General features: G+C 44.4%; 1 protein-coding gene across 11 annotated transcripts in view; it reads right to left on the bottom strand.

The window, feature by feature from the left end:
• The window catches only part of LOC139757860 (uncharacterized), a 35,435-nt gene extending 25,883 nt beyond the window's left edge, over positions 1–9,552 (bottom strand). For all 11 annotated transcript variants that reach the window (XR_011714715.1, XR_011714717.1, XR_011714720.1 and 8 more), the window contains exon 1: positions 9,417–9,552. The gene's annotated coding sequence lies outside the window, so the exon portion shown is untranslated. The remainder of the gene's footprint in view (positions 1–9,416) is intronic.
• Between the last annotated feature and the right edge of the window lie 8,993 nt (positions 9,553–18,545).

Genomic DNA, 18,545 nt, shown 5'->3' with positions numbered 1-18,545 from the left:
TGTATGTGGTGTAGACCATGGATGTGTTAAGGTGTGTGGTGTATGACCATGGTGTAGTGTGTGGTGTTGACTGTGGTTGTGGTGTATGACCATGGTGTAGTGTGGTGTATGACATGGTGTATGTGGTGTGATGTGGATGGTGATGTATATGGTAGTGTGTGGTATGACCATGGTGTAGTGTGGGTGTATGACTGTAGTGTAGTGATGGTGATAGTGTGGTAGAGTGTGTTGTGGGTAGACCATGGTGATTGGTGTGTATGACCAGTGAGTGTGGTGATGAATGGTAGTGTGTGTGTGTATGACTGAGTGGTGTGAGAAGTTGGTGGTAGTGTGTGTGTATGACCATGATGGTTGTGTGTGTGAGTGTATGACCTGGTGTATGTATTGACTGGTGTAGTGTGGTGTTATGACCATGGTGAGTGTGTGAGTGTTGACATGTGATGTGTGTGTGTATGACCATGGTGTAGTGTGGTGTGATAGTGTGTGTTAGTGTGGTGTGGGTGTATGACCATGTGTATGTGTGGTGTATGACATGGATTGGTAGTGTGTGTGTATGCCATGGTGTAGTATGTGTATGACCATGGTGAGTGTGGTGTATGACCTGGGATTGGTGTATGACCATGGTAGTGTGGTGGTGTATGACCATGAAGTGTTGGTGTGGTGTATGACCATGGTGTAGTGTGGTGTTGATCGATGGTGTATGTAACATGGTGAGTGTGGTGTGGTGTATGACATGGTGTAGGTGGTGTTGACTGGTGTAGTGTGATGTGTGACTGTAGTGAGTGTGTGGTGTATGACATGTTGTAGTGTGTGTGCTGTGTGTGTGTAGTGCATGTGTAGTGTGTGTGTGTATACCATGGTGTAGTGTGGTGTGGTGTATGACATGGTGTAGTGTGGTGTGGTGTATGACCATGGTGTAGTGTGTGTGTATGAACATGGTGTAGTAGGTGTGGTGTATGACCATGGTGTAGTAGGTGTGGTGTGTGACCATGGTGTAGTGTGGTGTGATGTATGACCATGGTATAGTGTGGTGTGGTGTATGACTGTGATGAGTGTATGACTGTGGTGTAGTGTATGACCATGGTGTAGTGTGGTGTGGTGTATGACAATGATGTAGCGTAGTGTGGTGTATGGCCATGATGTAGTGTAGTATGGTGTATGACCATGGTGTAGTGTGGTGTGGTGTATGACCATGGTGTAGTGTGGTGTATGACCATGGTGTAGTGTGGTGTAGTGTATGACCATGGTGTAGTGTGGTGTGGTGTATGACCATGGTGAAGTGTGGTGTGGTGTATGTCCATGGTGTAGTGTATGACATTGATAATGTGTGGTGTGGTGTATTACCATGGTGTGGTTTGGTGTGTGACCATGGTGTGGTGTGGAGTGGTGTATGACTGTAGTGAAGTGTGGTGTGGTGTATGACCATGTTGTAGTGTGGTGTGGTGTATGACCATGGTGTAGTGTAGAGTATGACCATGGTGTAGTGTGGTGTGGTATATTACCATGGTGTAGTGTGTTGTATAACCATGGTGTAGTGTGGTGTGGTGTATGACCATGGTGAAGTGTGGTATATGACCATGGTGTAGTTTGGTGTGGTGTATGACCATGTTGAAGTGTGATGTATGACCATGGCGTAGTGTGGAGTATGACCATGGTGTAGTGTGGTGTGGTATATTATCATGGTGTTTAGTGGTGTATAACCACGGTGTAGTGTGGTGTGTTGTATGACCATGGTGAAGTGTGTCATATGACTATGGTGTAGTTTGGTGTATGACGATGGTGAAGTGTGGTTTGGTGTATGACCATGGTGGAGTGTGATGTATGACCATGGAGTAGTGATGTGTGGTATATTACCATGGTATAGTGTGGTGGGGTATATCACCATGGTGTAGTGTGGTATATAACCATGGTGTGATGTATGACCATGGTAAAGTGTGGTATATAACCATGGTGTAGTGTGTTGTGGTATATGACCATGGTGAAGTGTGGTGTATGACCATGGACTAGTGTGGTATGGTGTATGACCATGGTGTAGTGTAGTGTATGGCGTTGGTGAAGTGTGGTGTGATGTATGTCCATGGTGAAATGTGGTTTATGACTGTGGTGAAGTGTGGTGTGGTGTATGACTATAGTGTGTGGTGTATGACCTTGGTGAAGTGTAGTGCATGACCACGTTGAAGTGTGGTGTATGACTGTGGTGAAGTGTGGTATGGTGTATGATCATGGTGTAGTGCGTGTTACAGTTATCTCCCCTCTTAACCAATAATTGTTTTGGTTATCCATCAAATCTTATTCAGTTTTCTTTGAGCAATGATACGTTTCGTTCTCTAAGTTACGTTATCCGGGGTCAATTATGTTGTTATTATCGTATGTTATATGAAATTTTGTTTACCAAAGTGTAAATAAAGTAAGGGTGAATATTTTTACTTATTACAAATTATGGAAGGACATAACACACGTAAGAGAAAAATATGATCAAATGGAATTGTATCCAAGTATATGCTATAAAACCGAGTCCAGTATATTTGCCATAGACTTGTAAAGCAAAATAAGATAGAGAGAGCTCAATGCATCAAGGGTAAATTATATTTAGGTTCAGAAAGCCCATGTTTACTTTTGCCATTGTAAATATATTTCAACAACTTTTTACCACTGTGTTTGGTATTCAACCAACATAACCAGAAGGAAAAGTATGTACATGATTACGGCCGTCTGCTGTCAGATGTTAGCCAGATGGTGAGGGAATATGTGTCTAGCCCGTATCTCTCTGTTGACAGAAGCCATTATTTCAGAGTTATCTGTTTTAATACGCCTATGGGCTGATTATACAGCATTTAATGTAAATTGTGAAGGCAGTGCGCAACGTGGTGTAATACTGAGGTGTAGTGTGGGGTGTGGCGTACGGCTGGGGTGTAGTATGGTGTAGTGTACGACTGGGGCGTAGTATGGTGTGGTGTACGACTGGAGTGTAGTATGGTGTGGTGTACGACTGGGGTGTAGTGTGGTGTACGGGTTGGGTGTACTGTGGTGTGGTGTACGGCTGGGGTGTAGTATGGTGTGGTGTACGGCTGGGGTGTAGTGTGGTGTGGCGTATGACCGGGGTGTATTGTGTTGTGGTGTACGACTAGTGTGTGGTGTGTTGTACGACTGGGGTGTAATGTGTTGAGGTGTACGACTGGGGTGTAGTATGGTGGGATGTACGACTGGGTTGTAGTATGGTGTGGTGTACGACCGGGATGTAGTGTGTTGTACGACTGGGGTGTAGTGTGTTGTACGACTGGTGTGTAGTGTGTTGTACGACTGGGGTGTAGTATGATGTGTTGTATGACTGAGTGTAGTATGATGTGGTGTACGGCAGGGGAGTAGTGTGGTGTATGATTGGGGCGTAGTATGGCGTGATGTACGACTGGGGCGCAGTGTGGAGTGTAGTGTGGTTTGGTGTACGACTAGGGTATAGTGTGTTGTACGTCTGGGGTGTAGCTTTGTGTGGTGTACGACTGGGGAGTAGTATGGTGTGGTGTACAATTGGGGTGTAGTGTGGTGTTGTGTACGACTGGAGTGTAGTGTGTTGTACGAATGGCGTGTAGTATGATATGGTGTACGACTGGGGTGTAGTTTAGTGTGGTGAAAGACTGGGGTGTAGTGTGGTGTGGTGTACGTCTGGGACGTAGTATGGCGCAATGTACGACTGGGGCGTAGTGTGGGGTGTAGTGTGGTTTGGTGTAAGACTAGGGTATAGTGTAGTGTGATGTACGGTTGGGGTGTAGTGTGTTGTGGTGTACGACTGGGGTGTAGTATGGCGTGGTGTACGACTGGGGTGTAGTATGGTGTGGTTTACGACTGTAGTGTAGTATGGTGTGGTTTACGACTGTAGTGTAGTATGGTGTGGTGTTCGGCTGGGGTTTAGTATGGTGTGGTGTACGGCTGGGGTGTAGTATGATGTGGTGTACGACTAGGGTGTGGTGTATGACTGGGGTGTAGTATGTTGTGTATGACTGGGATGTGGTATGGTATGGTGTACGAATGGGGTGTAGTATGGTGTAAATGATTGGGGTTTAGTATGGTGTGTTGTACGACTGGAGTGTAGTATGGTGTGTTGTACGACTGCAGTGTAGGATGGTGTGGTGTATGACTGGGGTGTAGTATGGTGTGGTGTACGACTGGGGTGTAGTATGGTGTGGTGTACGACTGGGGTGTAGTATGGTGTGGTGTACGACTGGGGTGTAGTATGGTGTGGAGTACGACTGGGGTGTAGTATGGTGTGGTGTACGATTGGGATGTAGTGTGGGGTGTAGTGTAATGAGGTGTACGGCTGGTGTGTAGTGTTATGTGATGCACGACTGGGATGTATTGTGTTATGGTGTACGACGGGGGTGTAGTACGGTGTGGTGTACGACTGGGATGTAGTATGGTGCGGTGTACGACTTGGGTGTAGTATGACGTGGTGTGCGACTAGCGCGTAGTATGGTGTGGTGTACGAATGTGGTGTAGTATGATGTGGTGTACGACTGGGGTGTAGTATGGTGTGGTGCACGACTGGGTGTAGTATGGTGTGGTGAACGACTGGGGTGTAGTATGGTGTGGTGCACGACTGGGATGCAGTATGGTGCGGTGTACAGTGGGGTATAGTATGGTGCGGTGTACGAATGGGGTGTAGTGTAGCGTGGTGTACGACTGGGATGTGGTGTAGTGTGATGTACGACTGGGGTATATTGTGTTGTGGTGTACGACTGGGTGTGGTGTGTTGTACGACTGGGGTGTAGTGTGTTGTGGTGTACGACTGGAGTGTAGTATGGTTTGGTGTATGACTGGGGTGTGGCGTGGTGTGGCGTACTACTGGGGCGTAGTATGGGGTGTAGTGTGGTGTGGTGTACGGCTGGGGTGTAATTTGGTGTGGAGTACGACTATGGTGTAGTATGGTTTGGTGTACGACTAGGGTGCAGTGTGGGGTGTGCTGTGGTGTAGTGTAAGGCTGGGGTGTAGAGTGATGTGGTGTACGAGTGGGGTGTAGGATGATCTGGTGTACGACAGGGGTGTAGTGTGGTGTGATGTACGACTGGGGTGTAATGTGGTGTGGTGTACGACTAGGATGAAGGATGTTGTACGACTGGAGTGTAGTTAGGTGTGTTGTACGACTGGGGTGTAGTATGGTATGGTTTACGACTTTGGTGTAGTATGGTGTGGTGTACGACTTGGGTGTAGTGTGGTGTGGCGTACGACTGGGGCGTAGTGTGGGGTGTAGTGTGGTGTGGTGTACGGCTGGGGTGTAATGTGGTATGGAGTACGACTGTGGTGTAGTGTGGTGTACGACTGTAGTGTAGTATAATGTGGTGTGCGACTAGGGTGTAGTGTGGGTTGTACTGTGGTGTAGTGTACGGCTGGGGTGTAGTGTGATGTGGTGTACGAATGGGGTGTAGGATGATGTGGTGTACGATAGGAGTGTAATGTGGTGTACGACTGTGGCGTAGTATGGCGTGATGTACGACTGGGGCGTAGTATGGCGTGATGTGCGACTGGGGCGTAGTGTGGGGTGTAGTATGGATTGGTGTACGACTGGGGTGTATTGTGGTGTGGTGTACGACTGGGGTGTAGTGTGATGAACGGTTGGGGTGTAGTGTGATGTGGCGTACGACTATGGTGTAGTATGGAGTGGTGTACGACTGGGGCGTAGTATGGAGTGGTGTACGACTGGGGTGTAGTGTAGGAGTGTTAGTGTGGTGTATGACTGGGGTGTAATATGGTGTGGTGTGCGACTGAGGTGTAGTATGGTGTGGTGTACGGCTGGGATTTAGTCGGGTGTGGTGTACGGCTGGGGTGTAGTATGATGTGGTGTACGAATAGGGTGTAGTATGGTGTGGTGTATGACTGGGTTGTAGGATTTTGTGGTGTATGACTGGGTTGTAGGATTTTGTGGTGTATGACTGGGTTGTAGGATTTTGTGGTGTATGACTGGGGTGTAGTATGGTGTGGTGTACGACTGGGGTGTAGTATGGTGTGGTGTATGACTGGGGAGTAGTATGGTGTGGTGTACGACTGGGGTGTAGGATTTTGTGGTGTATGACTGGGGTGTAGTATTGTGTGGTGTACGACTGGGGTGTAGTATGGTGTGGTGTACGACTGGGGTAGTGTGATGTGGTGCACGGCTGGGGTAGTGTGATGTGGTGTACGGCTGGGGTGTAGTGTGGTGTGATGTACGATTGGGCTGTTTTGTGTTGTTGTGTACGACTGGGGTGTAGTATTTTGTGGTGCACAACTAGGATGTAGTATGGTGCGGTGAACGACTGGGGTGTAGTGTGGGGTGTTGTGTAGTGTGGTGTACGACTGAGGTATAGGATGATGTGTACGACTATGGTGTAGTATGGTCTGGTTTACGACTCGGGTGTAATATGGTCTGGTGTACGACTCGGGAGTAGTATGGTGTGGTGTACGACTCGGGAGTAGTATGGTGTGCTGTGCGACCGGGGTGTAGTGTGGTGTGGTGTACGACTGGTCTGTAGAGTGTTGTACGACTGGGGTTTAGTATGATGTAGGATTTTGTGGTGTATGACTGGGGTGTAGTATATGGTGTGGTGTACGACTGGGGTGTATTATGGTGTGGTGTACGACTGGGGTAGTGTGATGTGTTGTACGGCTGGGGTTTAGTGTGGTGTGATGTACGACTGGGCTGTTTTGTGTTGTTGTGTACGACTGGGGTGTAGTATTTTGTGGTGCACAACTAGGATGTAGTATGGTGCGGTGAACGACTGGGGTATAGTGTGGGGTGTTGTGTAGTGTGGTGTACGACTGCGGTGTAGTATGATGTGGTGTATGACTGCGGTGTAGTATGATGTGGTGTATGACTGGGGTGTAGTGTGGTGAATGAATGGGATGTAGTATGGTGCGATGTATGAATGTGGTGTAGTATGGTGTGGTGTACGACTGGGGCGTAGTATGGTGCAGTGTACGGCTTGGATGTCGTATTGTGTGGTGTTCGACTGGGGTGTAGTATGGTGTGGTGTATGACTCGTGAGCCCATGAAAGGACCATAGACCTGGACTATGAGAAAGACTACAAGCACCAGAGTCTATAGCAATGATCAAAATATGATATAATCCTGAATGTAGACACATCACGTTACCAAGGTTACTGGCAGAAAATGGGAAGTGGGTAGTCTGAATGAACATACTACCACACTCAGCAATTCAGTTGATTAAAGAGAAGTAACCGAAAATGATTAATCAATAACATATGATGAAGGCGATAGCAAACAGGCCCCAGTCAACAGGTAACGAAGCGGTGTCTTCACCTGCGTGCACACTACTGACCCAAGTCATAAATGTTATGTTACATCGCTGACAGCACATGAAGGTTACATTCTCATGCACACACGTCAATTTTGGGATATGTTGACATTTGCAACTTTGCTCAATATTTCTGGATTAGCTATCCTAAGTAACGACGTATTTGATTATATGTTAAGATGGAGGATATTACGAGAGGTTTCAATTCCTCAACAATATTACTCACGATCATTAAGAGGGAGGAGGTAGCGGGGGACAAGAGTAATGGTAGTTACCTTCATATTTATCCACTGCATTACTGTGTCATGGAGAATATTGACAATTGTTTAGTTTACACACGACAAAGTTATCAAACAAAACCCAGATTTGCAAATGTTACACTTGGTTTGGTTACTAGAGGTTAGGATACGTTTTCTGCAAGAGTATAGGTAAAATGTCATTTGCTACAAAAGATGTTGTACAGGAACTACGTTTTTTTATTATTATTGATGGCTAATAGACTATCTCCAGCAGTGGGTCTAAAGTTCATATTAACCAAAGTGGGGTTAGGTTAGGTATGTAATTATATGCCGCCAGCGATTGAAAATTCAGGTTACTACACAATTATGGCCGCAATATTAATACTATAACTTGATTCAGGCACAAAGGTGCTTAGTGTGACGATCATGCCAATATGATATTCATCACAGTTAACACAAAATTGCCGAAATATCAGCTAATTGTGTAAACTGCATAACTCCCATGATAATTACTCTGTAATATGTGATAAAGCAATTAGCTCCTAATGTAGGCATGTAAAAGAGAAGAAGGACGAGTTAGGGTTTGCGAGCTGTCACTCCCATACGCCCGCCAACCCAGCCAACCACACAGCCTTGCCTGTTGTGAGCACACACGTCCACACTACTGTATCATCACCTAGTACATTTATGTGCCTCAATCAATTTTTAGTATCAATATTGCGGACATAGTTATATGATAACCTGAATTTGTAATCACTGGCGGCATATAATACAAACATTCAGCGATAGACCTAATGCAGTAGACTCTTGCCTTACACCCGGGGCTCTTCCATTACGGGTCAACTGCTTCACTGCTCATTGTTTCGAGTCTTGTTCGACTTAAAATGTTTAATTATCTATCATTCAGATTTGATTTTCATTGGGTATGTGGAGGAATAAATGAAGAAGATATGCTAAACAACGTTTGATGGTTGACAATATTATTCATGTGGATACGAAGCAAAATTTTCGAAACTATTCGAATGCATCTCACCTTGCATTACGGTCGTTACTGATCACTTGTTTATTGAAAACTCAAAACATCAAAGGGGTTCCAACCCTCATATCATTCAACTGATTATGATAACACAAGATTGACAATCCTTTCTTACTTTATCATTACATCAACGTTACAGTTCTGACGTGTGTATGTATGTCACGTCGTTATACAGACACGCCGTCTAGAAAGGAGTGGGGACTGCACAGGTTCACACACACATACGGACCCCCACGAACCCATACACAGACACGGACCAACACGAGCCCTACACACACACACTGACCACCACGAACCCATACACAGACACGGACCAACACGAGCCCTACACACACACACACACACACACATACTGACCACCACGAACCCATACACACACACTTGGACCACCACGAACCCATACATACACACAGACCTCCACGAACCCATACGCACACACACACACGGACCATCACGAACTCATACATATACACGGACCTCCACCAACCCATACACACACACACACACACATACACACACGGACCCCCACGAACTTTTATGTGTACAACGGGACTTAGAATGTGCGGGACAGAGCACAACCACATACCAACTGACACCATTCGTCGAGTTAGGTTAGCAAGGCATTGGTGATTCCTAGTTATGAGGGAAAGGATTTTCCAGAACACTTTAGTAGCCATATATTTCTCTCAAGTTTTGGCTTACTTGATCTGGGCTGTCGACAATACTTACAAAAATAGATATAGGAGAGGACACAGAGGTAGTCCACTCATAGTGGACCGCTATTTTCACAACCTAATAATATTCAATATCCCTTCGTCACATGGATAAGACATAGTCCGGTCTCTACTATCGTTTACTCACCTCTTTGCAATTCCAATGACAGGGAATTCTCCTCCATAACACGACTTCAACCTCACAACACGGGAACCAACCTCCTCGTACGAGAACTGCAGTTATTAGTGTGGGTGACTGTCTAACAACACAGGCTGACGACAGCTTTGGTTCGGAACTCCGTGTGAACCTCTTGATGAAGTGATTCGAAGCAATGACTCTATACACCATGAAAGGAAACTTTTAGAGGATTTAGATGTTTCAGTGTGATAGATAGATAGGTAGATACTTCAAATGGTTGAGCTGACGAGGTCGTCTTAATTTGAAAGTCTTCCCGATTGTAATAATTGTTTGTGCAGGTGTTTCCCGTGTGGCAGAATTGGTGTTTGCTTCACATCATGAATGGCAGAGAAGCTATACTACAAAGTCTACTGCAGCCATCATTTCTCATGAAGAAATGATGTAACTGGAGAGATAACAAACTCCAAACTGAAACACATTATCATAACCGATTCTATAATTAATACAACTGACTTCTGTACAAGGGCAACATCAGTATTCGACTTACCAGCATCAGAGTCTCCACTGCTACAAGGATCATCCATTGCTCTGAAAGAAATAACAAAACAGACATAAGAATGGAAATATAAAGCCTTATTCAATATGCAACTCACTCCTTAATTTTACACGCGAATGAAATATATCCATTCCAAATCCCAAAACACATAACTGTCGTGTAGTGTAGTGTGGTGTGCGACTGTCGTGTAGTGTGGTGTACGACTGTCGTGTGGTGCGGTGTGCGACTGCAGTAAAGTGTGGTGTGGTGAATGGCCATGGTGTAGTGCAGTGTGGTGTATGATCATGGTGTAGTGTGGTGTATGACCATGGTGTAGTGTGGTGTGGTGTATGACCATGGTGTAGCGTGGTGTGGTGTATGAATGTGGTGAAGTGTGATGTGGTATATGATAGTGAAGTGTGGTGTGGTGTATGACCATGGCGTAGTGTGGTGTATGACCATGGTGTAGTGTAGTGTGGTGTATGACATTGGTGTGGTGTGGTGTGTTGTACGACTGTGGTGAAGTGTGATGTGGTGCATGACCATGGTGTAGTGTGGTGGATGACTCTAGCTAGTGTAGTGTGGTGTAGTGTATGACCATAGTATAGTGTGGCGTAATGTATGACTGTGGTGAAGTGTGGTGTGGTGTATGACCATGGTATAGTGTGGTGTAGTGTATGACTCTGATGTAGTGTGGTGTGGTGTATGACTATGGTGTAGTGTGGTATGGTGTATAACTGTGGTGTAGTGTCGTGTATGATCATGGTGTAGTGTGGTATGGTGTATGACTATGGTGTAGTGTGGTGTGGTGTATGACCATGGTGTATTATGGTTTGATGTATGACTGTAGTGTAGTGTGGTGTGGTGTATGACTGTGATGTAGTGTGGTGTGGTGTATGACTGTGGTGTAGTGTTGTGTGGTGTATGACCATGGTGTAGTGTGGTGTGGTGAATGATCAAGGTGTAGTGTGGTGTGCTGTATGACCGTGGTGTAGTATGGTGTGGTGTATGACCATGATGTATTATGGTGTGGTGTATGACTGTGGTGTAGTGTGTTGTGGTGTTTGACTGTGGTGTAGTGTGGTGTGGTGTATGACCATGGTGTAGTGTGGTGTGGTGTATGACCATTGTGTAGTGTGGTGTGGTGTATGACCATGGTGCATTGTGGTATATGACCATAGCGTAGTGTGATGTGGTGTATGACTATGGTGTAGCGCAATGTGGTGTATGACCATGGTGTAATGTGGTGTGGTGCATGACCATGGTGTAGTGTGGTGTATGACCATGGTGTAGTGTATTGTAGTGTATGACCATGGTGAAGTTTAATGTATGACTGTGGTGAATTGTAGTGTAGTGTATGACCTTGGAGTAGTGTGGTGTGTGTTACAGGTATAGCCCCTTACCAATAATTGTTTTAGTTACCCATAAAATTATATTTTATTCACTTTTCTTTAAACAATGATATTTTTCGTTTTCTAACTTACGTTACCCAGGGTCTATTATATTATTTTCATTATCGTATGTTATATGAAATTTTGTTTGCTAGAGTGTAAATAGATTAAGAGTAAATATTTCTTATTTATTAAAAATCATAGAAGGATAAAACATATGTAAGATAAGAATATGATAATCAAATGGAATTGTATCCAAGTATAAATTTAGTGTTGGAAGTGTTTACAAGCCTCTCTCTCAGAGAAAGCTGTGACACAACTCTATAATGTTAATCTGTACACCTCGCAGTAATTTCAAATACTCATGCTATAAAACTGAATCCATCACATTTGCCAAAGATTTGCAAAGTAAAGTGAGATAGAGAGAGCTCAATGTATCAAGAGTAAATTGTATTATTCATGTTCAGAGAGAGCCCATGTTTACCTTTGCTATTGTAAATATATTTCTAATAACTTTTTACCACTGTGTTTGGTATTTTACCAACATAACGAGAAGGAAAAGTATATACATGATTACGGCCGTCTGCTGTCAGGAGATGTTAGCCAGATGGTAAGGGAATCTGTGTCTCGCCCAAATCTCTCTGTTTACAGAAGCCATTATTTCAGAGTTGCCTGTTTTAATGGACCTATGGGCTGATTATACACCCTTTAGTGTAAGGGATGGAGCCAGTGCGTAACGTGGCGTACGACTGGGTGTAGTGTGTTGTTGTGTACGACTAGGATGTAGTGTGTTGTGTTGTACGACTGGGGTGTAGTGTGGGGTGTAGTGTGGTATGTTGTGCGACTGGGGTGTAGCGAATGGAACCATGGAAGTAGAAGTGAGTGGATGAGGGGGCAAAGGTCTGGGAGCAACAGAGAATGTGTGGAAAGAGAAAACGATATCTCGGAGAGCAAAAATGAGCATGTTTAAAGGAATAGTGGTTCCAACAATATTACATGGTTGTGAGGCATGGACTATAGACAGGGTTGTACGGATGAGGGTGGATGTGTTGGAAATGAAATGTTTGAGGACAATGTGTGGTGTGAGGCGGTTTGATCGAGTAAGTAATGAAAGGGTAAGAGAGATGTACTAATTCATTATCATTATTATCTATTATACTTAATCGCCGTCTCCTGCGTCAGTGAGGTAGAGCAAGGAAACAGACGAAAGATTGGCTCAAAAACCCACATGTATGTATATAAATGCCCACACACGCACATATACATACTTAGGCATATGTGCATACACAGATTACATTCATTATACTTTGTCGTTGTCTCCCGCGTTAGCGAGGTAGCGCAAGGAAACAGACGAAAGAATGGCCCAACCCACCCACATACACATGTATATACATACAAGTCCACACACGCACATATACATACCTATACATCTCAACGTATGCATATATATACACACACAGACATATAGATACATACACATGTACATAATTCATACTTGCTGCCTTCATCCATTCTCGTCGCCACCCCACCACAGATGAAATAGAATTCCCCCCACCCCCATCCCCGTTAGGCAGCGCAAGGAAAAGACAAAAAAGGCCACATTCATTCTCACTCAGTTCCTAGCTTTCATGTGTAATTCACTGAAACCATAGCTTCCTTTCTACATCCAGGCCCCACAAAAGTTTCCATGGTTCGCCTTCACATTTCCTGGTTCAACCTAATGAAAACACGTCGACCCCGGTATACCACATCGTTCCTTGCACGCTTTTCACGCTCCTGTATGTTTAGGGCTCGATCGCTCAAAATCTTTTTCACTCCATCCTTCCACCTCCGATTTGGTCTCCCGCTTCTCTTCGTACCCTCAACCCCTGACACATATATCCTCTTAGTCATTCTTTCCTCACTCATTCTTTCCAGGTAACCATCCACAACAAACTGCATACCTACCCGTCTCTCCAAAGCCCTTGCAGTCACCTCCCTAACAACCCCTTCCATAAACAAATTAAACAACCACTGAGACATCATGCACCTCTGCCACAAGCCGACATTCACTGGAACCTAATCACTTTCCTCTCCCCCTATTCGTGCACATGCCTTACATCCTTGGTAAAAACTTTTCACTGCTTCTAGTAACTTACGTCCCACACCATATACTCATAATGCCTTCCACAGAGCATCTCTATGAACCCTCTCATATGCCTTCTCCAGACCCATAAATGCTACATACAGATCTATCTGTTTTTCGAAGTATTTCTCACATACATTCTTCAAAGCAAACACCTGATCCACACATCCTTTACCACTTCTGAAACCACACTGCTCTTCTCCAGTCTGATGCTCTTTATATGACTTCACCACCTCAATCAATACCCTCCCATATAATTTCCCAGGAATACTCAACAAACTTTTTATCTCTGTAATTTGAACACTCACCTTTATCCCCTTTGCCTTTGTACAATGGCACTATTCATGCATTCCGCCAAAACTCAGGCACTTCACCATTAACCAAGCATATATGGAATATCATCACCAACCAGTCAACAACACAGTCACCCCTTTTATAATAGATTCCACTTCAATACCATCCACATCCGCCGCCTTGCCGGCTTTCATCTTCCGCAAAACTTTCAATACCTATTCTCTGTTTACCAAACCATTCTTCCTGACCCTCTCCCTTCGAGCACCACCTCGACCAAAACACCCTATATTTACCACTCTATCATCAAACACATTCAACAAACCTTCAAAACACTCACTCCATCTCCTTCTCACTTACCACTGTTTGTTATCACCTCCCCATTAGCCCCCTTCACCGATGTTCCCATTTGTTTTCTTGTCTTAAGCACTTTATTATGAAGTGTGGAAATAAAAAGAGTGTGGTTGAGAGAGCAGAAGAGGGTGTTTTGAATTGGTTTGGTCACATGGAGAGGATGAGTGAGGAAAGATTGACCAAGAGGATATATGTGCCAGAGGTGGAGGGAACGAGGAGAAGTGGGAGACCTAATTGGAGGTGGAAAGATGGTGTGAAAAAGATTTTGAGTGATCAGGACCTGAAGATGCAGGAGGGTAAAAGGCGTGCAAGGAATAGAGTGAATTGGAACGATGTGGTATACCGGGGTCGACGTGCTGTCATTGGATTGAACCAGGGCATGTGAAACGTCTGGGGTAAACCATGGAAAGTTCTGTGGGGCCTCGATGTGGAAAGGGAGCTGTGGTTTCGGTGCATTATTACATGACAGCTAGAGACTGAGTGTGAACGAATGGGGCCTTTGGTGTCTTTTCCTAGCGCTACCTCGCACACATGAGGGGGGAGGGGGTTGTTATTCCATGTGTGGCGAGGTGGCGATGGGAACAAATAAAGGCAGACAGTATGAATTTTGTATATGTGTATATATGTATATGTCTGTGTGTGTATATATATGTGTAAATTGAGATGTATAGGTATGTATATTTGCGTGTGTGGACGTGTATGTATATACATGTGTATGTGGGCGGGTTGGGCCATTCTTTCGTCTGTTTCCTTGCGCTACTTCGCTAACGCGGGAGACAGCGACAAAGCAAAATGAATAGATAAATAAACGTATGTAAGTAGGAGAGATGGCCAGAGAGCGTTATTGGATTACATGTTAATTGATAAGCGCGTGAAAGGGAGACTTTTGGATGTAAATGTGCTGTGAGGTGCAACTGGAGGGATGGTTGATCATTATCTTGTGGAGGCGAAGGTGAAGATTTGTAGAGGTTTTCAGAGAAGAAGAGAGAATGTTGTGGTGAAGAGAGTGGTGAGAGCAAAGGACATAAGAGGAGTGGGGGAGGAATAGGATATATTTAGGGAAGCAGTGATGGCTTGCGCAAAACATGTTTGTGGCATGAGAAGCTTTGGAGGTGGGCAGATTAGAAAGGGTAGTGGGTGGTGGGATGAAGAAGTAAGATTATTGATGAAAGAGCAAAGAGAGGCATTTGGACGATTTTTGCAGGAAACTACTGCAAATGGCTCTGAGATGTATAAAAGAAAGAGGCGGGTGAAGAGAAAAGTGGAAGAGGTGTGGATCAGGTGTTTGCTATGAAGAATGTATGTGAGAAATGCTTAGAAAAACAAATGGATTTGATAGAATTGACAGAGATGCTTTGTGGAAGGTATTAAGAGTATGTTTTGTGGTAGGCAAGTTGCTAAGAGCAGTGAAAATTTTTCATCGATGATGTAAGGCATGTGTGCGAGTAGGAAGAGAGGAATGTGATTCGTGCTGGATTGCGGTAGGGGTGCGTGACGTCTCCATGGTTGTTTAATTTGTTTATGGATTGGGAAGTTAGGGAGGTGAATGCAAGAGTTTTGGAGAGAGGGGCAAGTATGCAGTCTGTTGTGGATGAGAGGGCTTGTGAAGTGAGTCAGTTGTTGTTCGCTGATGATACAGTGCTGGTGGCTGATTCGGGTGAGAAACTGCAGAAGCTGGTGACTGAGTTTGGTGAACTGTGTGAAAGAAGAAAGCTGAGAGCAAATGTGAATAAGAGCAAGGTTATTAGGTACAGTATGGTTGAGGGACAAGTCAATTGGAAGGTAAGTTTGAATGGAGAAAAACTGGAAGAAATGAAGTGTTTTAGATATCTGCAAGTGGATTTGGCAGTGGATGGAACCATGGAAAGGGAAGTGAGTCACAGGGTAGGGGAGGGGGCGAGGGTTCTGGGAGCTTTGATGAATGCGTAGAAGACGAGAACTTTATCTCGAAAGCAAAAATGGGTATGTTTGAAGGAATAGCGGTTCCAACAATGTTAAATGGTTGCGAGGCGTGGGCTATAGATAGGGTTGTGCAGCAGAGGATGGATGTGTTGGAAATAAGATGTTTAAGGACAATATGTAATGTGAGGTGATTTGATCGAGTAAGTAATGAAAGGGTAAGAGAGATGTGTGGAAATAAAAAGAGTGTGGTTGAGAGAGCAGAAGAGGGTGTATTGAAATGGTTTGGTCACATGGAGAGAATGAGTGAGGAAAGATTGGCAGAGAGGATATATGTGTCAGAGGTGGAGGGAACGAGATGTGGGAGAGCAAATTGGAGGTGGAAGGATGGAGTGAAAAAGATTTTCAGCGATCGGGGCCTGAACATGGTGGAGGATGAAAGGCGTGCAAGGAATAGAGTGAAGTGGAACGATGTGGTATACGGGGTCGAGGTGCTGTCACAAGATTGAACCAGGGCATGTGAAGCGTCTGGGGTAAACCATGGAAAGTTTTGTGGGGCCTGGATGTGGAAAGGGAGGTGTTGTTTCGGTGCATTATACATGGCAGCTAGAGACTGAGTGTGAACGAATGTGGCCTTTTCTTGTCTTTTCCTAGCGCAACTTTCGCGCATGCGAGGGAAGAGGGGTTGTCATTTCATGTGTGGCGGAGTGTCGACGGGAATGAATAAAGGCAGCAAGTATGGATTATGTACTTGCGTATATATGTATAAGTCTGTGTATGTATATATATGTATACGTTGAAATGTATAGTTATGTATATGTGCGTGTGTGGACGTGTATGTATATACATGTTTATGCGGGTGGGTTGAGCCATTCTTTCGTCTGTTTCTTTGCGCTACTTCGCCAACGCGGGAGACAGCGACAAAGTATAATGAAAGTATAATATATATATATATATATATATATATATATATATATATATACTCCTGAAACAGGAGTTGTGGGAGTATGTGATAGAGTATAAGAAAGTAAATTCTCGATTAATATGGGTAAAACTGAAAGTTGATGGAGAGAGGTGGGTGATTATTGGTGCATATGCACCTGGGCATGAGAAGAAAGATCAAGAGAGGCAAGTGTTTTGGGAGCAGCTGAATGAGTGTGTTAGTGGTTTTGATGCACGAGACCGGGTTATAGTGATGGGTGATTTGAATGCAAAGGTGACTAATGTGGCAGTTGAGGGAATAATTGGTATACATGGGGTGTTCAGTGTTGTAAATGGAAATGGTGAAGAGATTGTAGATTTATGTGCTGAAAAAGGACTGATGATTGGGAATACCTGGTTTAAAAAGCGAGATATACATAAGTATACTTATGTAAGTAGGAGAGATGGCCAGAGAGCGTTATTGGATTACGTGTTAATTGACAGGCGTGCGAAAGAGAGACTTTTGGATGTTAATGTGCTGAGAGGTGCAACTGGAGGGATGTCTGATCATTATCTTGTGGAGGCTAAGGTGAAGATTTGTATGGGTTTTCAGAAAAGAAGAGTGAATGTTGGGGTGAAGAGGATGGTGAGAGTAAGTGAGCTTGAGAAGGAGACCTATGTGAGGAAGTACCAGGAGAGACTGAGTACAGAATGGAAAAAGGTGAGAACAATGGAAGTAAGGGGAGTGGGGGAGGAATGGGATGTATTTAGGGAATCAGTGATGGATTGCGCAAAAGATGCTTGTGGCATGAGAAGAGTGGGAGGTGGGTTGATTAGAAAGGGTAGTGAGTGGTGGGATGAAGAAGTAAGAGTATTAGTGAAAGAGAAGAGAGAGGCATTTGGACGATTTTTGCAGGGAAAAAATGCAATTGAGTGGGAGATGTATAAAAGAAAGAGACAGGAGGTCAAGAGAAAGGTGCAAGAGGTGAAAAAAAGGGCAAATGAGAGTTGGGGTGAGAGAGTATCATTAAATTTTAGGGAAAATAAAAAGATGTTCTGGAAGGAGGTAAATAAAGTGCGTAAGACAAGGGAACAAATGGGAACTTCAGTGAAGGGCGCAAATGGGGAGGTGATAACAAGTAGTGGTGATGTGAGAAGGAGATGGAGTGAGTATTTTGAAGGTTTGTTGAATGTGTTTGATGATAGAGTGGCAGATATAGGGTGTTTTGGTCGAGGTGGTGTGCAAAGTGAGAGGGTTAGGGAAAATGATTTGGTAAACAGAGAAGAGGTAGTGAAAGCTTTGCGGAAGATGAAAGCCGGCAAGGCAGCAGGTTTGGATGGTATTGCAGTGGAATTTATTAAAAAAGGGGGTGACTGTATTGTTGACTGGTTGGTAAGGTTATTTAATGTATGTATGACTCATGGTGAGGTGCCTGAGGATTGGCGGAATGCGTGCATAGTGCCATTGTACAAAGGCAAAGGGGATAAGAGTGAGTGCTCAAATTACAGAGGTATAAGTTTGTTGAGTATTCCTGGTAAATTATATGGGAGGGTATTGATTGAGAGGGTGAAGGCATGTACAGAGCATCAGATTGGGGAAGAGCAGTGTGGTTTCAGAAGTG

The sequence above is a fragment of the Panulirus ornatus genome, chromosome 28 (genome assembly GCF_036320965.1).
Source record: "Panulirus ornatus isolate Po-2019 chromosome 28, ASM3632096v1, whole genome shotgun sequence".
NCBI classification, from domain to species: Eukaryota; Metazoa; Arthropoda; class Malacostraca; order Decapoda; family Palinuridae; genus Panulirus; species Panulirus ornatus.
Note: the sequence above shows the minus strand (reverse complement) of the source record. Positions and strands in the feature narration are given on the sequence as shown.